Source organism: Cannabis sativa, chromosome 9, assembly GCF_029168945.1.
Source record: "Cannabis sativa cultivar Pink pepper isolate KNU-18-1 chromosome 9, ASM2916894v1, whole genome shotgun sequence".
NCBI classification, from domain to species: Eukaryota; Viridiplantae; Streptophyta; class Magnoliopsida; order Rosales; family Cannabaceae; genus Cannabis; species Cannabis sativa.
In genome coordinates this window covers 29,398,904-29,404,903 of record NC_083609.1, presented here as the reverse complement: position 1 = coordinate 29,404,903, position 6,000 = coordinate 29,398,904, and positions in this window count along the sequence as shown.

Genomic DNA, 6,000 nt, shown 5'->3' with positions numbered 1-6,000 from the left:
AACCAAATTTACCAAGTAAATCCCTAACTTATTAATTCCTTGTTGAATCCACTCTTAGAACTTGGAATTGCACTCTCAGACTTATATAGAGCATTCTATATGTTCCATGATATAGATATGCTATCTCATTTAACCATTGTTATAATCTTAATGTGATCAAAGATCCTCTATATAGATGATTTACATCGAGATGGGATAAATTTACTGTTTTCATCCCTCAATGTATTTGGCCCCTTAAAATACTTAGCTACCTGTAAATGATGTTTTAGTGATCTAAGATATAGTAACTGAAACAAGAGCTCATCCATTTACTTCTATTTAACTAAGCTCAAAGGAAATCATCACTTGACTTTTATACACCAGTAGAAGCTATAGATTCTATATTTATGTTCAGCGCTCCCACTCAGTCATACTATCATGTTCCCAAAATATACGTATCACCCTGACCCAAAAGTAGGCTTAACTAATAAATCAAAGAACATGAATAGTACTCCTGAGATTGAGCCTAAGCATATCAGGAGTTATATTCTTTTAATCTAAGATCAACTACTGATATTGACTTGGAAAGATACAACGGTAAGTTTATAATATCTTGACCAAGTTCAATATCGGTCCAGTCCAATGTATACTCCATACATTCGAAACTAGTATACTTTACCAATGTCCTGGAAAGAACATAACACTTACTCCAAGTGTAAGTATACTTCATCGCTGATTATCACATCAGCATAAATCCAAAACACTGATGAAACAGGGACTTAGTCTTTTGAATCATATAATCACAATCACATTCCACTGTGTTGACAATACTGTAATTGTGAATAAATATATGTTCTGGACTTAACTGATTTTGTGCATATATATTAAACCATAAACATGAAAAATACATGTTAACATAAACCACTTCTAATCTCTTAAATTGATAACTAATCAGATTATAATGGGTTTTATTTAGGGCACAAAACCCAACATGTACAAGAGCATCAATATGTCTAGTAAAGTAGCTTTTAATAGTAACATCCCAATCATCATTCCACATCAATAAAAGTCCACCACTACTCCCTACACAATCAACATGAAAGCTATTAAAAAAATTGATGTCTTCAAATTCCTTCTGCCCAATTACCACTAAGCTTAGTCTCAGACAGGAAGACCAAGCGTGGGGAATGCTTACACACAATAGTCCGCAACATTGCACCTAAGTTCCCTAGTCCCCGGGTATTCCAGCATAAGATACTCATTGGGGCTGTCGAGTCTGCTCCGCAGACTGCGCCACTTCATCCTCAACCACCATAGGACTAACAATTGGTGGAATATTTTGTTTTACTCTTCTCTTTTCTATCTTACCATCAGTAACATTCTTTCTTTTCACACCACTAGGACACCGTATATCTTGATTTTGTTATGTAGACATCCCATCAGCTAATGAACTACTAACACCATATCCATCTAGGGAGAGTGTATGCCTCTTCCAAGTTTTCTTCTTTTGGGCTTTCACCAATGACTCAAAAGTGCTTTGAAACAACTTTCCTACCACCATCTCAGAGCAGACAACAACTTTTCCTTTATCACAACTTTTAATTTCATCATTCCCATGGGATTCGCCAATTCGATGTACCTATTCAGGAGGGCAAGGGTGATGCACCCCTAACAGTGGTGATGTATCAGCCCATAATTCATCATCAGATTACTGTAAAATTGCAGTTGAACATCTTTCGATGGAGATACTGTAAAAATAATAGGTGTACATTCCTCCTCAGTATTACGCCGAGCAGATGGCACCAAAGGGGCGCCAGGTCTCATAGTTTGGACTGAAGGGATCTCCCCAGTTACTGTCTCACTGCCCAAAGTAATGCGTATCTCCTCCTCTCGTTCACGTCTTTTTAAGACAGATGTTGTAGCAACCTTTTCCTCCGTGTTTCTTCTTGGCATAGAACTTTTAATAGCCTCCACTAATCTGCCCACTTCTCTCATGTTCATAAAATGTGACTCATCCCCAAACTTAGTTTGTTTACTTCCACCCCACTGTCTCTGAATTCTAGGCGAAGAGCTTGGAGCACACCACGACCCATAGCGTCCACTCTGAACTAGTCCTGTTTCATTAGCTTGAAAGTCTTTAAGAGGGCAATCCAAAGCTTTATGGCCAATGATACCACAATCATAACAAAATTTTGAGAGGTGCTCATATTGAAAGAGTAGAGATACCTCAGTCCCCTTCTCATCAGTGGCCACTGTTAAGCCACGTTTAAGAGGTCTAGTAATATTGATTCGCACACGAACTTTCATAACTCTATTAGCCACTCTTACATCCTCAACCTCCCCTATCAAGCTCTCCCATTCACGAGCAAACACCTCAGACATACATGCAAGCAGAACATTGGTAATTGAGATCCAAAAAGATGCATGGTCAAAAGTCATCTTAGATACCTGTCCTAATTTCATTGGCTTCGCAAAACATAATAGTTGCTTCTCAAACGTCCAAGGTCCACCACTAAAAACATACTGTCAATCCTCTTTGCTTCCAAAAAAGAATTGAAAGACATTCTTCGCACTCAATTCCTCAACCTGAAATCAATGCTTAAACTTCAAAATACTCTTCATAGCGTTCTCAAGTCTTTCTCCACTAGCCGGCTTAGGACCAATGACCTTCCCCACCAAACACACCTCCAATCTCCTTCTCCTATCTTCGAGACTATCCTTATTCAATTTGACCACAAGACCATCAGTTTCATACAAATGTAATACTTCTATCAATTTGGTCACTAACTCCAAATCCATACTTGGCTACAATCCCTTATCACACTCACCAAACACCTAACCCCGCTCAGCCCCAATTGGCCAAAATTTGCACAATTGCAACACACCCAAGTCAAACCCACACCCTTATTCACCACCGCCTACAATCCTACCCACACCATTACCATAAATTGCCACATAGCAAGCAACCCGTCAACACCCATAACCAACAGCCAAACAGACCCCCACCAACCTAGAGCCAATCAGCTATCACAACCAAATCCAAACAAAGACTCAGCCAAACAACCCGTACCTAACCAAACACCACTTCTCTAATAGAAACACAATCAAAACCCAACAAAACACTACCCAGAGCAAGGCAATCAACCCCAAAATCTAGAAATTAATGCCACGCCCCTCCAATCGGACATCCAATTGCACCTATTAACTCCATTCGTCCCTCCAATTAGATCTCCAATCACTCATCCGACCGCACCACTGCTCGCACCACTAATCGCACCATTGATCGCGCCTCCTTTTGCACCCTCTACCAACCAGAGCTCTGGCTTGCCACTCGCCTCACTAAACTAGAGCAACTGCCCCAGCCAACTTTGAGAATAGTCCCTCATCGAGAGGACCAAATTTGTCGAGATGTTGTTGTTGTCGTGGAGGAGATGTTGACGTCGAGAATGTCGTTGTCCTTCCCATAGCCGCACTAATGAAAACTATACCCTTTCAACATAGAGACGTAACCTAACGTATTCCTTTCTCAAAAAGAGATAGAAACCCTAGGAATATAAGATGGTGTGACTTTTATTAATGGTTAATGATATTGTATAATAGTAATTAAATTAAATTGTGCAGAATTCTATATTTTATTACAACAATTTAGTTAATGCTAGTCACCCCTCTTATTAATGTTTCTCTAAATACATATCTCTTTGTTTACTAAAGATAAATTAATCGTGGTCTCCAAAAAAGTAAGTAATTTTGTTATAGTGATCGGTGACTCGTTAATTTTAGTATGACCAATAAAGAAGTTTGTCTGTTAATATAAAATAGTAAGTGATTTTCTTTTTTCTTTTTTCTCTTTTATATGTAAAGAATTGACATGAGTTTGGGAAACACAAACTACCTGCATACATAGAGACACTAAAAAAAATTTTACTTTTAGTCACACTAAAGTTTATGACTAAAAGTAAAAAAGTTGTGACTAATTATAAATTATCATTTTTATGTTGTGACTAAAATATTTGTAGCTAATGGTATTAGTCACAAAAATTACAATTTGTTGTGACGAAATGTGTTTTTATTCACAATACTTGTTGTAACTAAAAGTAAATTAGTGACAACTTGTATGTCAAAAAACTATATTTTAGTCACAAGTAACTTTTTGTTGTGACTAAAAGTCATATTTAGTCACAAAAAATCTATATTGTGACTAAAAATTTGTCTCTAAAAGTAGCTATTTTTGTAGGTGAGAAGTCATATGCAATCCACAAGAGTGAGCTAATTACTTTGGGAGCTTCATTAGCCTCTTCTCTAGGACACTATAGCTAATAATGAGAGAAACCATTGCATATATATACTCTCATAATATCATGCTCGACAACGCCCCATAAAAGAAGTTCAAACTCCATGATAATATGAGTTATATATAGGGCTATACGTGAACCCAATTCTTGTTCATTTCAGCTAATAAACTGGATCAAAATTATAATCTCTTTACATACACTACAAATAACAACTATATTTAGTGACAACTTTTTAGTCACAACATAAATTTTATGTGACTAAATGCGACTTTTAGTCACAACAAAAAGTTACTAGTAAATAAACATAGTATTTAGATACAAGTTGTCACTAAATTAGTTTTGGTCACAAGTATTGTAACAAGATACACATTTAGTCACAACAAATAATTATAATTTTTATGACTAATATATACTTTTAGTCATAATATAAGAATGATGATTTATAATTAATCACATTTTTTTTTTACTTTTAGTCATAAATTTAAGTAAAATTTTTTGTAGTGATACCTACCCTGTTATAGACATTGCTATTAACAGAAGTGATAGGATATTAGCAAACAAAATTTTTGGGTTGAATCGCAAATTAGGCCGCTCTCTTTATTACGTTTGTAACACTGCCTAAGATGTGCAAGCAATTGAAGAAAGCTGGTCGTCCTCAGGATAAAATAGCCTAGTCGTATACTATATCAGAACCGCACTGAACTATAGTGAACCGTCAAATACACTCTCACATATAATATCTCAGATGAATCTTTAGTGAAAATTAAGTTTTTAGTTTTTTCAATATGAAAAAATGTGATTCTTCCATTAGTGCAATAACATAATATTGATTAATAGACTAAAAAATTAAGACGGGAATAATAATGTTTTATGAGTCGTGAGAAAAGTTATTGAACGCGTTCCATAAATTAATACGATTATGTCATCTTATTTTTTTTTTCTTATTATTAACAAACACGTGGAAACAAAATGGTTCAACCTCTTTAGTTGCAAACAAATGAAGTAGGCCAACCAAAGAGACCCAGGCTGCAAGACGATGAGCAACAAATTTAAGACAACTAAGAATCTAAACGAACTTAGCATTAAAAACCACATTGGCCTTAAGACAATATCACAGAATGTAACATGCAGCCTCCAGATAGAAGATTTATTCCTCTAAATGACGACAACAGAAATCACCTCCTGTGCCTAATACTAATCGTATTTTGTTTTAATTAGATATGTTTTCTAAAATTGAATTAAATAATAAAATAAAAAATAATTATTTTATTAAATAAATTTTTAGTAAAGAAAATAGGAGATACTTTTTTTTATTTTTAAACTTTAAAATAATTTTATTTTTTTGTATTTTACGAAATTCCACATAAAAACTCTCATAGCAATTATGGGAGCAGCCTAAATCGCAACGAAAATCCACATATATAGTAACCCACTTAAAAACCACATGCGAAACTACTGGAGCAACCTAAACAATAAATTTGAAAAAAAAAAAAATAGCATATAGTGTAATTTTCTAAAAAAAAATATTGCCTACGCCACACTGCCGAATGGACGACGAGTGTGTGGTGGGTCAAGTTTTTGTGAATCCTCACCCCTTGGAGCCCAACCCAAGTGCCAAAAGTATATCTTATATACATTTGTAGAAAGTTCCAGCACACCCTGTCACCATCACCAGTACGACCATATTGTTAGTTGATAATACTTCCTATAAACCAGAAAGAGAGAGAGA